At 35.9% G+C, this 24,316-nt stretch overlaps 1 non-coding gene across 1 annotated transcript; it reads right to left on the bottom strand.

Moving 5' to 3' along the window:
* Window positions 1–7,057: 7,057 nt before the first annotated feature.
* On the bottom strand, window positions 7,058–7,129 carry TRNAT-UGU (transfer RNA threonine (anticodon UGU)). The gene has a single exon. It is a non-coding gene; the product is annotated as a tRNA-Thr (tRNA).
* Between the last annotated feature and the right edge of the window lie 17,187 nt (window positions 7,130–24,316).

The following is a 24,316-nucleotide window of genomic DNA, read 5'->3' as shown; positions in this document are numbered from 1 at the left end:
AATAAAATAGAGATGTTATTTATAGCTCATATTGCATAGATGCACCTCTCCTTTTCGTTTTGGGCCTAGCCCACTTTTGCAAAACCTGAAAAAATATAAACGTTGTTTACACCACCTTCTTCAATTCACCCCTTTTCCATTTTGGACCTAGTCCATTTTTGCGAATAATCTGAAATAAAATTGAAACATTATTCACACCCCGTATTTAATACATGCACCTTTTTACGTTTTGGGCCTAGTCTATTTTTGTGAGGTCTGGAATAAAATTAATTCTACTATTTACACCTCATTTTTTTAACACATGTATATGTTTCATTTTAGGTAAGGTTGTTTTTTTTAAGTATGAAATAAAATAAAATTGATGATTACACCCCCTTCTTTATATGTGAACCCCTGCCACTTAGGATGGTGACTAGGCCCACCATGTCAGCACTCTGTCAGTGTTGACTAAGTCCAAGTCAACCCTTTGACTTAAAAATAAAAAAAGCAAAAAAAGTTATAGATATTAGTAAATAGCTCTTTATTTTATTGTATTTCTTTATTGCCTCTATTGTTTATTCTTCAATGTCATTTTATTTTTGTCTTGTTAGTTAGCTTAATTAATATATTGTAAATATCTTGTTATTCCTCTTATTACTAAATGTACTACTCCTCGCTTCCATTTTATCCCTTTTTATTCTCATTCTATTTATCTGATTTTGTAGTACTATGTCATTTTTTTTTAGAAATTCACATTAGCATTCTTCTTTAGTACTTGTTTACGTTTTGTGTACTCCATGTTGGGTCTATGACTTGTTTGGTGGTGTTTTAATAACGTGCGAGTAAATTTTGTGAATGACATGCTGGGTCTTCGAGTTGCTTGAGTTCACAAAGTTTACCACAAAACTAAAATCTTTTTTAAAAAATGGTAACATTCTCAAATAAATAATCCATCAATGTTGCACGCACTCCATGATGGGTCTCCGACTTGCTTGATAGTGTTTCAATAAAATATGAGTTAATTTTGTGAATGTCATACTGGGTCTCCGACTTGCTTGACTTCACAAAGTTTATCACAAAATCAAAACCTTTCAAAATAAAATAAAATTAACTCAACACACAACCTATTTCTCTAAAAAGAACTACGTAAGTCTGATTTTCTCATTGCACTTAGGGATACATAGGAGCGAGGGCAAATCCCTTGTTGACCCATAAAAAAACAAAAAAAAATATTTTTTTAAATAACAAAAATTTGAGTTTCTTTTCTAAATAAAAAAAATATAATATAACAAAATACAATTTATGTTTTCTAGGGAAGATAAATAATTAAAAGTTACTTTATTTTTTAGTGCACTCGATTAAAGGCTGTCATTTTCATGATGGACGCGTGGGTGCTAACACCTTCCTCTCGCGTAAACGACTCTCGAATCTTTTTTTCTCAAACTATAGACCATTCCTTATCCTTTTTGGTTTTTTTCGATATTTTCCTTAAATAAACGTTAGTGGCGACTCTCCAAGTTTTCCATTTTTTTGGAAAACAATTTATTTATTTATTTATTTTGAATAATTTTATTTTCGCCGTCCCATCGTGGCCCACGTTGCGACACCTATGTATGCTAAATTTGAGAATTTTGCCTAATCTATTGTTCATTGTATTTTAAATGCTAAAATCCTGTGGAAAATACTGTGGTTGATCCTCCCAACGACATTGGAAGACATTGATTGCATTCTTTTCTTGGAGTGAGTAGCTAATCTACTTAGCGACATTTTCAAATTCTTTTAGGAGAAGCAAGTAAACTCCAATATATATATATATATATATATATATATATATATATATATATATATATATATATATATATTGTGATCTTTGAAATTCTAGGAGTTCTTGAAAATGAAGTAAAAAATGTTTATTTTCACTTGATTGGATTTTATTTTGAGATTTTCGATAAGGTATTTAAGAGTGGATATGGGATTATATTTGTAATTAATTTATTGTGAGTTTATGATTGATTTTCGTTTGCTACAACGAAGAGATAATGTAGCCTATGAGTCGAATACTCATAGTATATATATGTTTTCCGGTTGCAACAACGAAGAAATAATGTAACCTATGAGTCAAACTCTCATATTATGTGTATGTGTGTGTGTGTGTATTTTTCTATTTGCTGCAATGAAGAGAGAATACAACTTATGGGTTGAATGTCCATTGTTCCTAAAGATCTATTCACTGCAACGAATAGATAATGTAGCCTATGAGCTAAATGTCGTAGTTCTATAATTACCATTCACCACAACGAAGAAATAATATGGTCTATGAGCACATAATGGAATGAAAGTTAGCTTATAAAGTTATTATTCTTGAGTACAAGTTTATAAGTAGTTCTAAAAGTTTTCAAGGGAGCATACAATAGTTTCTAAAAGTAAGTTGTACTTATTTTGCTTTTATTTAATGTCATTAAAATTCTTTTTGGATGTAAAGACTCGTGTTATGTTATGTTATCCTTCTTGTTCGCTTTGTATTTTATGCTCTCACTAAGTCTTCGTGACTTACCCCCTTATATCATTTTATTTTTCTCAAATACACGAATAATGGAGTAGCTGACTTGCTGACTTACTCAGGAATTTGTTTATCTTTTTGGTAGACCTCCATTGCATTTGATGGAGAGTGTTTTTGTGACTCTAGTATAATATAGCTATAGGGATAAGGGTACTATTAGATATAGAGAAAATTCCTTTATTTTGAAATTTAGATGATCCTATCTTATATATATGCTTATGGTGTAATTGTGATGTTTTAAGACACTTTGATGATTTGTATGTATGACTAACATCACTATTAGTTGATATTTGGGATAGTATGTCAAGGGCCTATGTTGTGATCTATGACCTTGATATCTAACTGTTGGATTTGGATATATTTATATATATATATATATATATATATATATATATAGATTTGTTTGGATATATGATATGTTTTTACAGGTTATTCAATATGGGGTTTGTCTTGATTTTAGGGGAAACTCTGCTGAATTTTCGATAACCCCTTTTGATTGATCTTTTAATTGTGATTTTGAGTGAAGATTCTTAGGCTAGCTAGACTAAGTAAATTATAGTTTGTGCACCAGTCATGGTCCAAGAATGGGTTATGTCAGACAAACTCTTCCCTATCACAGGTTTAGATAGTGTTCTGGTCCTTTCTCCCATGGGTTTGGTTTCATGTCCCCCCATGGTTTTTGTATGGTTTTCAATCTACCTTTTATATATGTATTTGGTTGTGCAACTTTATGCTAGTGGTTGTTTCAGCGCCAACCTGGTTGGGATGGCAACAACCATTTAGCTAGTTGTCCATATTCTTTTACTTAAGGGTAAATACCCAATTTGGTCCTTGAATATGTAATACACTGATAGTTGGGTCTCTAAATTATCGAAAAATAATATTTTGCCCATCAATTTATAAAAAGTACGAAAAATGTTTCTCGCCATTTGTTTCCTCCATTAACATAAATGGCCAAACCTACATGACACTGTTGGACATATTTGATAGCGAAAATTTTGATAAGTGTGCTATTGACTTGGATGGACTAAATTGTCATATGAAATTTCATATGACTAATTTGTCAGATACTTAATTTCATTGTTTAGTATGTATTACATAATATTGTGGATTAAATTGTCAGTTAGTTTTATAATTCAACGATTTGTATGTTGAAGAACTAACTTGTCATTTTTTATACAAATTATTGAATACATATTTTGATTCATGCAGGGTCTAGTACCTGCCATCCAGGAGGTGATGCTTGGTGTTCCACATAGATTATGTGTGATTGAAAGATAGGGAATTAAGAGGGTTAGTTTGGAAGTGTGCACGGTCAACAACAATTACATGCTTCAATTTTAATATGGAAGCTATAAAAAAGAAGAATGACAAGGCTTGGGCTTATTTGGATAAATTGGAAAAGGAATCATGGAAAAAAACATACTTAGAGAATTCTAAATGTGATAATATTGCCAACAACAATTGTGAAGCTTTTAATGCCAAGATATTGAAGTTTGGGAGCAAGCCTATTCTTAGCTTATGTCAAGATCAAGTATAATATTAAGAGAAAAATGTTTGTTGCTAATCTTAAGATGGTTTCTAGGATGGGACCTTTGGTACCTACACAACAATCAAGGTTGGAAAAAGAAAAGGTTTAAAGCAACAAATGGACTCCACATTGGGTTGGTGATCCAAAAGGCAACAACTTTGAAATTTATTTTCATGACAATAAATTGAATGTGGACTTGCTTAGTCAAACATGTACTTCTAGAGTGTGGCTGCTGACTAGTACACTTGTAAAACGAGGCACTCGAAATGTGTTCTTTTATGAAATTTTCCATTGTACAAACTTAACAAGATTGCACAATGCAAAATGAATAAAATTTTAGTGCCTCATTTTTATATATAAAAAAACTAACAAATCAATCCCTGAATAAGCTTACTTATTGTCATTTAAATCCCTGAGTTTAACTACTAAATGCCAAATTAGTCCACTACAAACAGCTACACCCTGAATCTAGTATTACATTTCTTTCCATTTCAATGGTTTCTAACAACCCAAACACCACCCTTAAACTAACCAAAGAGAAACCACCATAACAAAAGAAAAGGAAAAGAGAGTATTTTATAGTCTTCAACTCCTTGTGCAAGTCATCAATCCTCCCTCAACTCTTCCATCCACCTTTCTTCGATGGGACTCAATCGACAATGACATTGAATATAACAACCATGACTTCCATAATTGTTGGACGATTGCCATCACCATCCATTTGTGCAGTAGAAGAAGAATGTAAAAATGAGTGAAAAGAAAAAGTCAATGGGGGTTGAGAATGGGAAATTTGGGATGCACAATGAGCCTTTGGGGAGAAGAAGTATTTGTTAGGGGAGAAGGAGCTCGATAAAAAAAGGAATATATAAAGCTTAGTTGGGGGAGAAAAAGAAGTTGTTGGATTTCAATGGTCAAATGACAATTTAGTCCATCCGAGTCAGCAACATAGTCAACAAAATAAATCGCTTTCAAATACGTCCAACAGTGCCACATAGGTTTGGCATTTACATTAATAGAGGAAAATAGACGGTGGGACGGATTTGTCGCATATTTTACAAATTGAGGGACAATTTTATTTTTTGATAATTTAGGGACCCCGTGTCGGTGCTTTACAAATTCAAGGACCAAATTGGACATTTACCATTTACTTAAAAAGAAAAAGTTTCTAAAAAATCTAAGATCTCATCTCAACAATCTATAAGATTGAATAATCTTATGCAATTCAATAGATATTTTCAATAATCGTACATCATAAATTCTCCACCCCACTACATATTGATATTAAAACAAAACTAAAATATGTTTTTCGTCCCTATAAAATACCTAAAGTTCATTTTTAGTCCCTGCAAAAAAAAAATGTCTATTTTTGGTCCTCACAAAATTAAAATGTGTGACTTTTTGTCTTGAAGTTAGGTTTGGACAAATCCAAACCTACAAGGCATTTTTTTATTTGAATTTTAAAATGTAAGTAATGGGGAGGATAAAGTGACATGTTGTCTCCTAGCTCCTCTATGTCTCCTCCCCAGTTGAGGACCACGATGATGAGTACCTTGGCCTCCGCCCCCCATTGCCGCTAATGAGCCCATCCTAGGCCTCATCTTGGAGCAGGTCGCCATCTTCCACACGGTCATCGTCACCCACTCACCAACCTCCATCACGTGTTGTCACCATCTCATTCATGCACCATCTCTGTCGCATGCCTGTTGAACCCTCTTTTCCATATCCAGATCCAAACCACATCGACATCTTCATTGTGACGGCTGGTGTCTTCATTCTGATGACAGGGTGTGGTCACCAAGAATCTGCTCCACCATTGCTACACAATGTGGAAGAGAAACAGAGAACAAATACTACACGTGTCAAGTTTTCTATGGACATGCATTTGCCACATAGGTTCAAATTCGTTCAAATCTAACTCTTAGCCAAAAAGTCACACATTATAATTTTGTATGGACGTCAAACAAACAAAATTTTAAAGAGACTAAAAATAAACTTTAGATATTTTAGAGGGATAAAAAGACATATTTTAACCTTAACAAACATTCTCAAACCCCTTTAATAGAATTAATCATACATGCATTCAATTAAAACAATAAAACAAACCAAATAAGAAAAGGCCAAAAATCATGTCATATAATTAAAAATTGTTAATTGTTAACTTTTAAGATAATTATTTAAAAGTGATATCTAGGTTACTTTCTAATTGTAACTGATTCTCGTGTAAATTACACACATTTTTTTTCAGCTTCCCCTCATTTAAAATTAGTAACGATTCAATCATGCACTTATGATTGGTTGACAATTAGGGTGTAAAATAAAATTAAAAATTACTTTATCTTTCAAACATATATTGTCGTGCAAAGTGAATTTGCTAATTTTCATAAAACTTTCTTACGCGTCATACCTTATGATTGGTTGACACTTTATATAAAAAATGTATGAAAGTTAAACTGAAATAAAAATGATATGATTTCATTCCAAAAAAAAAAAACGGATACCAAATTCTTTTGTCTCCTCACCGCTTTCTGAGCTTCTTTTACTCGTGCTTGTTCATCTTCAAATTCCCCTTCTTCTTCACACCATCAAACCACCCCAACCGGAAGCTGGGAAAAATCACGTTGCAACGGGGCAAACCCAAATACTCCGTTACGGAACATGGCTGAAATAAGGGTCGTTGAACCTCGATGCAGAGAGGGAAACGACATCGTGCAAGGGGTTCCACTTGCGAGGCGTGGAAGGAAGCGATGATTCTTGTGAATGGTGATTTTCTCAGCAGTTTTTGAAGTGCTGAAGTCATTGAGGCGTGTTTGTTTATTTGGTATTTGATTGTTCTTGTTCAACTAGGTTTAGTGCTATATTTCCATGCTTCAAAACGGAAAAATTAATTAAGTGAAAAAACTAATTAGAAATATTTTTAAAAAAAATCTGGCCCCATGCTGAATCGAACTATGAAAAAACTAATTAGAAGAAAAATAGATTAGAAAATATGCCCCCATGCAGGATCGAACTACAGACCTTCAGTTTACAAGACTGACGCTCTACCACTGAGCTATAGGGGCGAATTACGTTCGGAAATTCGGAACTAACAAATTTTGCATTTATTGGTTGTTTTTACTCAAGATCTTTAATTAAAACATGACTTGAATCTTCTTACTTAATGGATAATACTAGTATTTTTTATTTTAATTTCAAATTTCTTAACTGAAATAATATATAAAATGATAAGGTAATAATATATAATGATTTGATTTAAATTAAAATAATTCGTAAGTTTATATAGTTTCGCTAAATTTTAGTTAATCTAAATAATTTAAAAATTAAAGTCCACATAATTTTAAGAAAATTTTATCAAATAGTTTAAGGAAGAACTCTAGTAGAGACAATTCTTATGCTTTAATGGTAAAACCCAACATTGTAAGCATAACTGAAAAATAAAAGAAAAATAAAATCGGTTCTCATGCACTTGTAGAAAATAAAAGAAAAATAAAATCTTAACATTATAAGCATAACTGAAATGCATTAGTATTTAAGTGAGACATAATTAAGCTTGAGGTTTAGGCCTCTAGATATTGGGTCCCCTCATGCAATTAGATTGTCCTCAGATTAGCCATTATATGTTGCAAAGTTTCTTGGGTCTTTTTAGCTTTTGCTCTTGTCACAAGCCCTCCTATGCCTTGTGTTAGGTATTGGGCTTCCTTCTGGGCTTCGGCCTGGTCTTTGATATCCTCATCATTCCTTCCTTCTTGAAAAACATTTGCCCTCAAATCAACTAAATCATCACCTACATCAAAAAGAGATAGATCAGCCATATTAAAAGTATGACTTATACCATACTCACCCGACAAATCAATTTTGTAGGCATTATCATTGATCATCTCCTATTGGCATAAGCTTTGACTTCCTTTGTGAAGGGAACCACTCTTTTCTAAAATGCACCTATACCGAGTTACTTGGTTCAAATGATACATTTTCCTTTCCTTTGTTTGCATACTTTGTATACCCTTATATTTTCTTCTCAATTTGGGCCTTGACTTTCCCATGCAACTTCTTGATATATTCTACTTTAACTTGCCCAGACTTATCTTTAAATTGAGAAATGTTAGGTAAAGGCAACAAATCCAAAGGAGTCAAAGGATTAAAACCGTAAACAATTTCAAAGGGTGACATCTGAGTAGTACTATGTACAACCCTATTATAAGCAAATTCAACATGTGGTAAACACTTTTCCCAAGTCTTAAGATTTTTGTTAATAATGACTCTAAGAAGAGTAGAAAGAGTTCTATTAATCACCTCAGTTTTCCCATTGGTTTGGGGATGACATAGCTAAAAACAAAAATTTAGTTCCAATCTTACCCTACAAAGTTGGAAAAAAGTGACTAAGAAATTTGGAATCTTGGTCACTTTCAATACTCCTAGGTAAACCATGCAATCTTACCACCTCCTTGAAGAACAAATCAGCAACATGAAAAGCGTCATCTACCTTCTTACATGTTATAAAGTGAGCCGTCTTAGAAAACTTGTCAACCACCACAACAATTAAGTTATTTCCTCCCTTGGACCAAGACAAACCTAGAAAAAAATCCATTAAAATGTCAATCCAAGGATGTTCAGGAATTCGAAATGGAGTATACAAACCATGTGGCATGACCTTGGATTTAGCTTTCTTGCAAACAAGACATTTATCACAAAACTTATGCACATCATACTTCATGTAAGGCCAATAGAAGTACTCATGCAAGATGTCATATGTCTTTTGTACCCCAAAGTGCCCCATTAAGCCCCCTTTAGGTCTCTCTAACAAGCAAGTCCCTAGCTGAACCCTTAGGCACACAAATCTCTTGTCCCTTAACAAATACCCATCATATGCAGTATGAGAACATGATTGATATTTATCAGAAGAGTCAACATCATGCTCATACAATTCCTTAATGCACTCAAAACCAAGAAACTTAGTTTCAAGGGTAAACAATAATGCATACCTGCGGGAGAGTGTATTAGCGACCACGTTATTCTTACCTTTCTTATGCCCGATCACATAAGGGAGTTGTTCAAGAAATTCCACCCACTAGGCATGCCTCTTATTCAAATTTCTTTGTCCTTTTAAGTATTTCAAAGACTCATGATCACTGTGAATAATAAATTCCTTGGTCAAGAGATAATGTTGTTGTTGACTCCTTGGCAAACATACCAATTCGTACAGGTAGTAATAAAATCCAGCCAACAAGAACTTTGCTTGTACTTAGAGTTGTATATATTTAATGTTTAAGCAATTTATGACTCAAATCGAATCTTGTTCATAGATTAAGTATAAATATAAATTAATGTAAATTAACTGCAAAACAAGGAACATGAAAGGTCAAGAAAACAAACGCTCAAAATTATGGGATGGTGTTGGTGATGAGTTATGGAACGTGTTGGGGGCTTCGCTAACCAGAACTACTCTTGATGCAATCGTAATTGATTTTTCTCTTCTTAACATGAATATGATTATTAATCACATTTTCTAACCTACTCTAACCATGATCTCTCAAGTGAGAGAGCTTAAATCACCTAATATCGCTCCTAATCACTTAAGAGTTATATTAAATAATTTGCATTACTAACAAAGATGCATAAACAGGCTAGACAATACCACTCTATCCCTAGACATGGATCACCTAGATGTTTTTCCCATGTTCTTAGCATATAAACATTTACCAATGTCTAAATTCTAAACAATACATGAAAAATGGAGGATCAAACCACAGACATGTGAATGAGCACAAGAAAGAACAACAATATCAGCATCATATTAATAGTGATCATATACATGAAATTCACATTCATCAAACAGATGTGCATAAGTATTGTATCTTCTACATAAAAAATGTATGACATGCAATTTTTTAAATTCACCAAAGGATAGAACCACTTGTTTGCAAAGAATACATCGACCAAAGCCCTGTTTTGATTCCATATCACAGGAGGAAAAAGATTGCATATTGTATTTCAAGTGAGGCAACAAATATTATAGTACTACATGACTGCTTTAGACTTTGGACCATGATATTTGATTTAAATAATTTAACTTTTTCTTCGTAAATTGTAATGCAAGACAAGACATTTGAACATTCATATCTGCAAGCCATATGTAAGTGCATTTACAATTTTCACATTCTTGTAGTTATATTATCTACTATCAAGATCATAATTATTGAACCGAGAGCGAATAAGACAATTAGGTTATATTGTCAGGTCATTGATCAAGATATTTCTTTTTCAAGTTAATTCTTGTATTGTGGCATCCTCTGGTCATGGATTCTAATAATAGAAACAATCTCTCTGCATATGAGAGTAAGGTTGCATACAATTTGTTCATTCTAGACCTTGCAATTGTGGGAGCCTCATGCAATAGTCCATCCTTTTAATATATTTAATTTTTATAATTTAAAATAAATAAAAAACTATTTCTTTAGAAACTGTTTGAATTTTTCATTATAGCATGATGCATACAAAAACAACACTAATTTGGAAAATAAGGATAAGAAAGATGCTTTAAAGTCTGACATAACAAATATTTTTTTTATGCAGAAAATTCCTAAATGGTGGGTATGGTGCTATTGGATTTGTCCTAATGCTTGGTCCTTGAATGGCCTCCTAACTTCACAATATGGAGACATAGAGAAGGAGGTACTCGTATTTGGGGAGCGAAAATCAGTTGGTTCCTTTTAAAGAGATTAATATGGCTTCCGGCATGACAGATTAAGCATTGTGGTTGTGGTGCTCATTGTGTACCCAATTATTTATGCTTCTCTGTTTGCCTATTTCATAAAGAAAATGAATTACCAAAAGAGATAAGATAGACACAGACAAAGACACAATTTGGTTCTTCTGCGGTATGGTTCATTTGGTGAGGGAAATTAAATTGTGTGGTCCCTTTTATTTATAGTGGATGTACTCGGTTGAGTGATACATGAAGATCTTAAAAAGGTATACAAAGAATCTACACCATCCTGAAGCATCCATTGTTTAAAGGTACATTGCATAAAAAACTATTGAGTTTTGTTCAGAGTACATTGAAAAGATAAAACTTGTTGGGCTTGCTAAGTCTCGGCATGACGATAGAGTAGGAGGCAATGGTTCATGAGGGCTTCATGTTATGACTCTGAGTTTAGAGAAATTGAAACAAGCTCATTTGTATATATTGAATAACAGTAATGAAGTTGTGTCATACATAGTTCATCATGAAGCCTTAGTCAAGGAAGGTAACCCAAAAATGACAAAGCATAGGGTGTTGAAAGAGCATAACAAGACTTTCCTAAATTGGTTTAAAGATAAAATCTTTGGCAACGATAGTGCTTCTGAAACGTTAAGGAAGTTAGCAAATGGGCCTAAAAGAAATGTTAGAACTTGCCAGGTATACAATATAAACAAGTACTTATTCTACACCAAATCACAAGATGACAAGAATACAATGAAAAACAGTGGGGTTAGTCTTAAGGCTGAATCCCGATACTTTGCTACTGTAAATGATAACAATCCTTATATGGCATTCATGCCTTACTTTAGAGTCATTGAAGAAATCTGGGAGCTTAATTATGTTAAATTCACTATGTGTTTTTTTAAGTGTTAGTGGGTTGATGTCAATGTCGGTATGCGAATCGATGATTTCAGATTTACTTTGGTAGATTTGAAAAAGCTAGCTTATCAAAATGAGCCTTTCATCATGGCAGAACAAACTAAACAAGTGTTTTATGTTCAAGATCCTTGTGATGAAAGGTAGTCAATGGTTTTACACGGAAAAACCATTGGTGTTAATCTTGAAGGTGATAATTCAACCCTTGATACCTTTCACACTCCTTTCTCCACACATATGCCTAACATTAATAGAGAAGAAGAAGATGATGACATCCATGCAAATCGTAATGATCATGAAGTAGAATTAATTAACATCGTACAATGTAATCTTTTTTTATATGTACTTGTTTCCATATTTACAATTACATAACTTACTATACTTTGAGTTAACTTTAATTAATGTTGTTTTTTAACAGACAGATGGTTACACCATCGAGCTCCACTCCTCTTGAGTCAACACCTTCACTGTCTACGTCAAAGAGAACTAGAAAAGCCACACGGCTCAAATCATTGTCTGCCAAACCTGTGGGGGTGGAGAGACTACTGTTTCATATGGATCATACCACTAAGAAATCTAATGGTCCCCATAAAAAGAAATTAAAGACTTATTACTGCTCGAGACAGGGTGGATGTTACATATGTTAACTAGAAAAAGGTTCCTACAGTTCAGAAGGATTTGATTTTGGAGGACATTCAAGTATTTCAATTGAAAATTGTATGTTAAGGTAATTGGATATAATAATCCGACACATTTTTGTTATTCACTAACTTTACAATGCATTTTGTATATGAGGCTAAATTTTATATTTCTGAAGCGTCCAATAAAAGGACGAAGAAGAAAATCCTGTAGACTGTTGGAGAGCATTGGAGGCAATTTAAGGTTGATTTGACCTCTAAATGGGCTCTAACAGAAGGCAAGGAGAACAACGATGACAAAGTCTATGAGAAGTACAAATTTAGCAAAGAGAAGTGGAACCAATTTTGTCAAAGCTGTAGAGACTCTTCATGGGAGGTTAGTTATGGTCCTTTAACTTTTTGAAATTGACATTTACAATTGATTTAAGTATTTTTTTATATATTTTCTATTTCTAACAAGATGTTAGAAAGAAGGCACAATTGATGCAGAAAAAAACACGGCCTCTCACATGTTGTCTCGTGAGGGTTATGATTTTCTTGAACAAAAGTTAATGGAGGAAAAAAAAGAAATGATTGGAGCAAGCAATCCAATCCGGGAACACTGAAACAATTGTTGATCCTCCATCTCCCATTAGACGACACGTGAAGTGGAAGATGACTCATACAAAAAAATCTGGTCATATGACATCTGAGGCGGCACACCAAATTGCTAATGGGATTGTAAGTTAATTTTTAGTTTCAATTGTCTCTATATATAATAGCAATAATAGTCCATAAATAGTTTCATGATTTTGTTGATTGCAGGATTTCCGAGAAGAGAAATCTGCACAGGGTAACTTTGTAGCCCATGGACGTCAGGATGTACTGACTGTTGCCATTGGGTGACCAAAGCACAATGTTTGTGTCTGTGCTGCTATAACTGGTGTGGTGGCTAGGAAATACTTTGTACCAGCTTCAGCAGGCTCCCGCACATCTATGTTCGATCACTAAAAAAGTGACAAGACAACTAATGTCGTCCTTCAGCCAAATGTAGTCCTAGGGAATCATACCTCTTGTTGAGCCTGAGGTAGCTTCTTTCGGTGCTCATGTCAGCATATAGGGAAGTTGTGTTGATCCCTTGGGGTAGGACCCAGAGACGGATGCATCAAACAGGCATGGGTTGTATGTTGATGACAATCCTCCCCGCCTTGTTTCCCATGGAAGAGTTTATGAGTGGTTGACAACTGTGCACCATGTCCCTTTGGGCAATGATCTAGTGAAGGTGGGTGTTGATCGGAAGTTTGAGATGTTGATGCTTGCATCCCTGTACCCACTGACGAGGTTCAATTATTGGGACAGATCCTTATCACCTTCCTTGTTTGACCGACACATCTTGTATAGCCTTTTTCAGAAAAGGTATTTCCTTTTTGTTGTGTTTATTATTCTTTAAAAAGGATTTGTTACAAATAAAGTGTTGATTGTCTTTGACTTATGTTTATTAACTGTGTAGGATAAACATGTACCAAAGGGACCGATGAAGCCTGTTGATAGGCTAGAACCTGATAACGATCCCATATACCAGATGACATTAATGATCCCGCAACGTTTCCTTAAGCCTATGTAAGTGTCGTGGGATGCAACTGTGTTTTGGGTGTACAATGATAATGTCCCTTGTACATAAAGCATGAAGATCTTGGGTAAATAGCACATGATGATCAATGTTTGAATATCATTGCTATACAATTGTGGATTATGTAAGTAAATTTAAATTACAGTCCATTACCTAATTGATTATTTTAAATTGATGCATAATTTACTTTATTTTAACAATAATAGGCATATGAATAAGTTAAGTTTGGGATTGGCGAATGCCTCTATGTATCTATGTATGGATTCCTTGAGCCATAGTCCATAGAGAGATCTGGGCAATTGGATTATGAATCTGAGGATTATATTAAAAAATGGATGCAGAATTCACAAAGAGATATCTACCTAGGAGCCTACCTAAATGGATAAGTAAAATTGAACCAATCAATTTAAAAAATGTATGCATTACAATAACTAAATCTTCTTCAATGCAGTGGACATTGGCAACTGGTGGTTATATGTCCTAAAGACAATGATCCCAACAATAAGCCCGAAAACTACGTGAAAGGAATGGTTAACAGACCAATCCTAATTTATAACACATTTGCTTTATCATTAGTATTTGACATCAATATTTTAATTGTACAATATACATGCATGTTTCTCTTAACTAGTGCTTTGAAGGGATTCAACAATAATCATGGAAGTAAATAAAAGGCAACTGCTAAATGGATTCCAATAAAAGTAAGTCATTTAAACAATGTTTGATCTCTTCAAAATGACATTTTATTACTTTGTACACTAATTTTGTGCAACTTTGAACATCTTATTGAATTTAGCATAATAGACAAAGAGGAAGCACTGAGTATGACTATTATGTCATGCATTGGATGTCAACCATAGTCCTAGGAGGTTTCATTGATAATTGGGAAATGGTAATTGTTTACTTCAAAACTAATTTAATTTCTTATAGTTGTTATTATTTATACTGATTAAGCTATGTTTTTATCATATCATGCATTATTTTTTTGATCCATGGTCATTGGAACCAGAGACAATAAAGGCAATTCGCATTTAGTGGGCAAGATGTTTACTAAGAGTTAAAAATGAAGCACTAAGTAATGTTTAAGGAATTTTGCAAATGTTGGACTTATGTAAATCTTAGGTTATAGATGATATTTATGTATTGACATTATTGTATTTATTAGTATTTATTTAATAATAATTTCAATATAATGTATATTGTCTGGATTGGTTCTGTTTTTAATTTGCAGGTTCGAGTTCATTTAATAAATAAATAAAATGTTAAAAAATGCAAAAACAACATTACTTCTCCCCAAAACCGATGTTGTATGGTACTATACAATGTCAGTTTGGGCAGAACCGATGTCGTTTATGCTTTTTTTGGCTATTGGCTACTACTATATCACATCGGTTTTGGGTAGAACCGATGTTGTATAGTGGATATCAACATTGGTTTTGATAGAATTGATGTCTTATATTTTTTTGTTATCTGCTACTACTATATCACATTGTTTTTGGGTAGAACCAATGTTGTATAGTGGATTTCAACATCGGTTTTTATAACCAATGTTAAAAATGACCTACTTTTAACAACAATTGTTTCAACATCAGTTGAAAATCAATGTTGAATGTCCAAAATAACCGATATTAAAAGTGTTTTTTTTCTAGTAATGAGTCATGCCCTTGTTATTACACATTTTGGTTAATTCATGATAAAATGGAATTGACAACTCTTGGTTCATTTTTCTAGAAAAGTTGAGGCAAGTCCAATGTTGCAAAGCACCACCATTAACCATTTTCTACAAAATATAACAAGGGATCAAATCTTTATTTTTTTGCAAACAAATAATTATATAATAGAACTAAGTGGCTTACAATACTGTAATCGAAAATAAATTTAATTTTAATAATTCCTTGTATTTACTACATTATAGCACACTACCCATATCTGACATATGTATGACAGATCCATTCACCTGAACATTGACAATACAACTTGAACAAAGATAAAATAACTTAAACATAAATTTTAAGCTTGAACATGAATGTCACATAAAAATCATTATTAGATTACTTAGCATCATAAAAAGAACACACAAGTACCATATTTTCTAAGATAAATAATACTCTTGAATAGACTCGATCATTCAAAGAGGCCACTGCAGTATTTTTAAACATTTGTATTAGTTTCTATACAAACAAAAAAAATGCATTTAGAGATTCACCTTATCAATCATATTCCATTGACCCGCTTTGGGTTCAACACATGATTCTCTACATGTGCCATGATATTTTAGCTGCAATAACAAAAGAAAATTAGATATTGATAAATTAAAAATTAGAATCAAAACAACAGCAAAACTTGCTTATGTTAACTCTCCAAGTGTTCTTTTGTGACTCCAGTGATCTAATGGCATCTAAGATTACTTCCATAAGTAACTTCTACCTTGATTCCTCTCAATGCTCTCTTAAGCTGCAAATTAGAAAGCAAAAAGAAAGACATGATTCCCATAATGGTTGCATACATTTTCTAAATGACAATAGAGAAAATTTTATCAAGAAACCTTTCCAAAAGAACAATCCAAACAAACTACAGTACATAGTTTTGCTACTTTGATAAAAAAAAAACCCAAATTTAAATAATTCAAGTCATAGGAAAAAGAAAGCCGCTAACGTAAACACACAAGGTATACACCATATTTTCACGGGCACACAAGGCAAGTAAACACGCAACTCCAAATACAGAATAACAGTCTTGAATCTCAATAACAACTCATGCATGAGCAAAGAAGAAGTAAAGTATAAACCCTAGAACAAAACAAAATGAGTAACAAAGTACGAAAATTATGGTAAGACTAAGAGGAGACTTTGACCTAGTCATCATCGGTGTCATTGGCGGTAGCGGGATCTTCATAAGAGTCTGGCGAATTTTCACCAGTGACTTCGTCGTCATCATCGAAACTAGTGGGGCGCACCACCACCTCGATCTCCTCCTCGCCTTCCTCTTCATTGATCTTCTCATTGACTTGATCCTTTTCCTCGGACACACAGGAAGCATTGGAGAGTGCTTCATAGGAAGATGAGTGTGGCTTAGAAGGTCTTGCCATGGATTATGAAATCGAGGTATTTGAGGGTTTGGTCGAGAGACAAATTGAAAGAGGATTCTAAGTTTAAAGTGATTGGGGGACTGATCGAGAGAATATGAGAAATAGCTTAGACCATTCAAAGATGTTTGTACTCATGGGTCTACTATGACGGTTTTCAGAAACTCGACAATATAGTCACTCTCCAACTATGGTTTTTCTAATAAATGTCCTTAAACTAAAAATTCCAAGACGGTTATTCAAAAACTGTATTCATTGTTAATAAACATAATTACAAGACTGCCACTACATTGTCTACCATGATGGTTTTTGGCAACCGTTGATGTTGACATGTCATAAAAGCCATGTTTTCTAGTAAATAACAGTCTTTGAATGTGATGTCTGACAAAGCTTTCAAAGACGGTTAATAGCACGAAATTTTGTGCCTCAAAAGAGGTCTGAACATTGAAGTGTATTTCTCAAATGATCAAAGTTGAAAAAATGCACACACATGGCCTTTATTTATAGCCTAAGTGTCACACAAAATTGGAGGGAAATTTGAATTTCTATTCAAATTTTACTTGAATTTGAAATTGAATTTGTGGAGCCAAATTTTGGAGCCAAAATTTCACTAATTATGATTAGTGAATTTTAGCTATGGTTCAACCCACTAATCCAAGATCAAGTCCAAGATTCTCCACTAAGTGTGCTTAGGTGTCATAAGGGATGTAAAGCATGAAGGACATGCACAAAGTGTGACTATATGATGTGGCAATGGGGTGTAGCAAGTAAATGCTCACCTCCCCCTCTAAAATTTAATTGGATTGGGCTTCTCCAAACTCAATTAAATTTTTTTACCCACATACAAATCAAATATTCATTCAATGCATTTGAAATTACAAAACTACCCCTAATACAGAAACTAGTCTAGGTGTCCTACCTACAATATGGAGCCCTAAATACAAGACCCACAAATAATGAAACCTTAATCTAATATGTACAAAGATAAGTGGGCTCATACTTAGCCCATGGGCCTGAAATCTACCTTAAGGCTCATGAGAACCCTAGGGCCTTCTCTTGCATCTCTAGCCCAATCTACTTGGAGTCTTCTATCCAATGCCCTTGCGGGGTAGGATTGCATCAGGAACCCCATAGAATTGGCAGAGACCCGTGATCAAGGCCGGAAATCCCAGTGCTCTATTGGACTTTTATGGATCCACTGGGTGTCTTGGAGGAGTGATACCTGCAAACTGATAAATGGCATCCGAGATAAGTTGGGCCACATGAATACTGACCTGGGTCAAGATAGTGTAGACCAACTGGCATTTTGGCAAAGGGAGATTAGAATTATGATCGCTGGGAAGGATGTTGCTGAGGAGAAGCGTCATCCAGATTCGTGTTAGGGTGGTCATGCTAGTGTGCATGATCCGCACTTGTCTTCCCATCATGCTTCGTGCAAAGTCCTGTCCCAGGGAGCATAGCAGCTGGCCTATGGCCTCCTCATCAAATCTTGAGACCTAACTTCTCTTGCTGAACTTACAACGCTGCCCTTCCTCTAGGACCAATGGATGCCCCAGGAACTGGTTGATGGCATCCTCATCATAGGGGATCCATTGGCCCTGTACCCAGGAGCGCTTATCCCTGACTCCTTCTTTGGTGGGCTATGCATTCGCATAGAATTCCATGACTATCTCTGGGTTATATTTAGCCATGGGCTTTGTCAGTTGAGACAACTGCCTCTTAGAAACCTCATATTGGAATTCTGTGTATTCCCCTTCTCTTAGCTGGACCCGTCTCTCTTTAAGGAAAGACCAACCCTTGATTGCTTCGAAGCGGTGCTGATGCTCCTCACTTTAGAAACGAAATCCGTCAAATTCAATTTCTGCTTGTGGGGTTGCACTGGATCCCTCCCCTACGGCGTCCTTCCTTGCCCTTTTAGTGAGAAGCTTCTTTGAAGCCATTGCCTGCAATGACACATCCATAAAAAGTTAGTTTGCATGAAATACGCAACTATTATTTCAGTCATCCTAAGCAAGCAAGAAGAAAGAATAGCTAGTCATTGAAAATTTTCTTTTTTTCTCCCTTTTTCTCTTTAAAATTTATATTATTATCTATATATATTTTCCTACACACACGCACATATCTATATATGTAAACGTATATATTTGTACACTTATTTCTAGCAAATCAAGAAGCTAATTTGTGCATAAAATTACTTTAGAACAACCTTAGCATGAGTCCAAAACAATATTTAAGCACAAATTTAATCCGCTTACTTGCTTCAAAATAAATAAGAAATGTTCGTAACTTTAAAACTCAACAAGTTACTTTCCTATCAACAATTCAAATGATTTTTTCTCAATTCAATCCACAATCCTATGTAAATTATCAATTTGACTTGATACCATCCCTACCTAAGTGACTAAACATGTTCGCACTTCAAAACTTAAAAGAGAACACAGCCTTAACCCTTGTGGCATTTCATCAAACACTTGGTGTGCACATGTTGAAGCATGAAAAAAATGAGGGATAAAGAGCACATAGGACATGCAAATTGGTAGAAGAAGCAAGGATTGGCCTAGAGCCCTCCATTGCAGCCCCCCTTAACCAAAGCATTCAGCCCATGGATACACATGACTTTCCTCACAAATATTGCCAAGAAAACAACAAATAAAGCACCAAATACCACAAGGAAGAAGTAAAAATAGATAGAGATGGCACTTTGGTGAGTGGGATGAATGGAAAGCAAGAAAAATTGAGATAAATGCGTAGAAAAAGCTTGGATTTTCTCCAACAATGGAGGTCTCGGGGGTTCCTAGGGAGCTCTTGAAGAGTTTTGAAGAAAATAGGGGAAGATGGGGTGAAATTTGGCTTCACCCCTCCCTTTTTTATGTTTTCCGCCAGACTACGCTTGCCCAGGCGAGCTAATTTTTTATTTCTTTTTTGCAAAAAATTCTTTGCAAAGTTGTGTCATTCATTGCTTATATATTTTTTCTCTCTTAAAACCCTATAATTGCATATAAACTTAGGCGAATATAGGATATAATTCAAGAAAATAAACAAGTATGAAACATGAAATTAAAGAGCAAAGTTAGAGATATTGGTTGCCTCCTAGGAGCGCTTCATTAACGTCTTTAGCCAAACGCTGGGTGGTGATCGATCGGATCATGGGCCTAGCACCTGTTAGTACCTACCCTAATGCTTTGACAAAGAAAATGTTATCATGTAAATGTGAAAATATACCACAAGATAATTGTATCACCTTTCACTTGCCCCTAGGCTTACCCAAGTCGGTGTGGTGTTGACCAACACCCAAAATGACTCTTCGTTCATTTTCCGATTTGCAGGGTCCCTTGATGATAAGATGCAGATGCGTGCATGTTTATGATCGAACGTAAAAATGTAATAATTAAACGGGTGTTGTCGTGTTCAATTTTACTTAATGCTTACAACACCCATGCTGAACATGCCAAAATGGCTCTGGAATAAGTGAGCAAGAACGAGAATGTATGTTCTTAAAGACAATAAAATGTAAGGGACACAACACTAGAGGTAGAGATGCAAATCATTAATCCATATTTATTAATGTTGCGATTATGGTTTACAAAAATTTGAAAACTTAGAGATCCATATGAGTCCTTGAGGAAGCCCAAACATTGAGTCTTCGAATTGCCCCACGCAGAATGCATAATACCACTTGACGATTTTGGAATTCATAGGCGAAGGCAGCTCTTCGTCAACAATGTTCATCAGCAACAGTGCCCCTCCCGAGAAAGCCTTCTTCAAAACAAACAAACCTTCATTGTTCGGGGCCCATTTCCCTCTATGGTCCTTTGGAACCTACAACACCTTCTTTAGAACAAGGTCTCCCTCGCTAAACTTGCGTGGGATACCCTCTTGTCGAAAGCATTTTTCACTCTGCTTTGATATAGTCGCCCATGGCTTATGGTGACCAATCTTTTACCTTCAATAAGATTCAACTGATCAAAGCGTGCTTGGGCCCATTTTGATTCTTCCAACCCCAACCCAGCTAGGATTCGCAAAGAAGGAACCTCCACCTCAAACGGGAGCACAACTTCCATCCCGTACACCAAAGAGAAAGGGGTTGCCCCAGTAGATGTGTGCACAAAAGTGCAATAACCATGCAACACAAAGGGGAGCATCTCGTGCCAATCTTTGTATGACACGGTCATCTTCTGAATGATTTTCTTGATGTTTTTATTGGCAACCTCAACTGCCCCATTCATCTTTGGACGATAAGGCGTGGAATTATGGTGTTGGATTTTAAAATCCTCACACATTTCCTTCATCATTTTGTTGTTTAAATTGGTGGCATTATCGGTGATGATCTTCCTGGGCAACCCATACCTGCAGATTATCTCCTTCTTAATGAATTTGATCACCACATTCATAGTCACGCTAGCATATGAAGCTGCTTCCACCCACTTGGTGAAGTAATTAATGGCGACTAAGATGAAGCAATGCCCGTTGGAAGCCTTGGGTTCGATGGCCCCGATCACGTCTATGCCCCACATAGAGAATGGCCAAGGTGCTGCTAAGACGTTCAATGGCACAGGTGGAGCATTGACATTATCAGTGAAGGTCTGGCACTTATGGCATTGCCTCACATGAACACAACAATCGCTCTCCATAGTGAGCCAATAATACCCCACTCTCATAATCTTTCGGGCCATGGCATGTCCATTGGCATGCGTACCAAAGGATCCCTCATGCACCTCTATTAGCATTTGTTCGGCCTCTCTTGCATCCACACACTGAAGCAGTACCATGTCATGGTTCCTCTTCTACAAGATGTTTCCACTCAGGAGGAAACCAGCCGCCAACCTTCGTAATGTCCTCTTGTCGTTGTCAGAGGCCTCAGGCGGGTATTCCTTGTCTTCGATGTTTCGTTTGATATTGAAGTACTAAGGCTTACCATCCTCCTCTTCTTCTATCAAACAATAGTGTGCAGGCTTACCACGACATCTGAATTCGATGTACAACAAATCTCAGTGCGGGCTTAGCTGGAACATGGACACTAGAGTGGCAAGGGCATCGACCATCTGATTTTCCTCTCTAGGAATGTGATGAAATGATATATCATCAAAGGATTCCATCATTTTCCTGATGTAAGCCTGGTAAGGCACCAATTTGTGGTCTCTGGTCTCCCATTCACCCTTCAACTGATGAATTACCAATGCCGAGTCCCCGTATACCTTGAGCAACTTGACCTTGAAGTCGATCGCCACTCGGATCCCAAGGGCACATGCCTCATACTCAACTATGTTGTTTATGCAATTGAAGCCCAACCTAGCCGTGAAAGGTATATATTGTTCGTCTGGGGAAACCAATACTGCCCCCAATTCCATGGCCTAGTGCATTAGACGTGCCATCAAACCACACAATCCACTTGTCTCTATTGTCATCTTCTACTTCCTCCTCAAACAAGGTCATGATGTCCTCATCGGGGAATTCTGGATGCATAGGCTGATAGTCATTAACGGGCTATTGAGCTAGGTAATCTACCAAGGCACTCCCTTTTATTGCCTTCTGAGTGACACAGACAGTGTCAAATTCTGACAACAGAACCTGCCACTGGGCTATCCATCTAGTGAGGGCGGGCTTTTCGAAGATGTACTTGACGGGATCCATTTTGGACACCAACCAAGTAGTGTAATTTAGCATATACTGCCTCAGACAATGAGCTGCCCATACCAAGGCACAACACATCCTTTCTAGCAAAGAGTAGTTCATCTCATATGCCATGAACTTCTTGCTCAAATAACAAACAGCCCGCTCCCTTTTTCCAGACTCATCGTGCTATCCCATCACGCACCCCATTGACTCATCTAAAATAGTCATGTATAGGATAAGAAGTCTTCTGGGCACTAGCGGTATGATCACAGGGGGATTCATCAGACACCGCTTAATCCTTTCATATGCCACTTGACAATCATCGTCCCATTGGATGGACTAATTTTTACATAACAATTTGAAAAGAGGCTCGCAATTGGAGGTCAGTTGTGATATGAGCCTCACTATGTAGTACAACCTTCATAGGAAACCTCAGACCTGTTTCTCGATGCGTGGCTCAGGCATTCCAAGGATTGCCTTTACCTTGTCTGGATCTACCTCTATTCATTTCTGACTAATGACAAAGTTGAGCAACTTTTCGGATCTAACCCCAAAAGTACATTTCGCAGGATTCAGCCTCAGCCTGTATTTACGCAATCGCTTGAACAACTTCCGCAAACTGACAAGGTGTTCCTCCTCGGTCCTTGATTTAGCGATCATGTCATCCACGTAGACTTCAATCTCTTTATGCATCATGTCATGGAATAATGCCAGCATGGCCCGCTGATATGTTGCCCCAGCATTCTTGAGCCCAAAGGACAACACCTTATAGCAGAAAGTTCCCCACAGAGTGATGAAGGTTGTCTTTTCCATATCTTTCGATGCCATTTTTATCTGATTATAGCCCAAAAACCCATCCATGGAAGAAAATAGGGCAAAATTGGTTGTGTTATCTATGAGAACATCGATGTGTGGTAAAGGAAAGTTATCCTTTGGATTGGCTTGGTTTAAATCCCGATAGTCCACGCACATTTGCACCTTCCTATCCTTTTTAGGGACTGGCTTGGTACCATTCCGGGGTACCGAGAAATGGCCAAGAAACCAGCGTCGAATTTCTTCTTCATTTCTTCCTATATTTTCAGGGACATCTCGGGCTTCATTTTCCTCAGTTTTTGCTTTACCGGGGAATACTCAGGATTCAAAGGTAGTTTGTGGTGCATGATATTCGAGCTCAAACTAGGCATATCCTAGTAGGACCAAGCAAAGATGTCTTGGTAGTCTCGCGACAGAGTCACCAATTCATCTCAGACATTTGCGGACATGCAAGTGCCAACCTTGACCTCTTTCCTCTCTCCGTCAACCCCTAGGTTCACAACTTCTATCTCCTCTTGGTGTGGCTTCACTTCCCTTTCCTCTTGCTCCACCATTCTTTTTAAATCTGAAGGAAGCCCCCAATTCTCATCTTCTCTTTCCTCGACTTGATTTATTAGTTGCTCAAAATCAACATCTGGGTCCTCTGTATCACTACTTTCACGGGACTCATTGTTAGATCTACATCAAATCATTTAATCGCAACAAAAATAAATATGCAGAAGAATGAAAATAGACGAAAATGCGAGAGGGAACACATCAAATGAAAAAGGGTTGTGTATTTATAATTTGTGGGAACATTAAAGAAAGAGGTATGCCCGAAAAAAAAAAGCAAACCCTACAACCTAGGCCTAGCAATAGGGTTGGAAATATTGG

Source organism: Glycine max, chromosome 19 (genome assembly GCF_000004515.6).
Source record: "Glycine max cultivar Williams 82 chromosome 19, Glycine_max_v4.0, whole genome shotgun sequence".
NCBI classification, from domain to species: Eukaryota; Viridiplantae; Streptophyta; class Magnoliopsida; order Fabales; family Fabaceae; genus Glycine; species Glycine max.
This window is presented reverse-complemented; position numbering and strand designations above follow the sequence as displayed.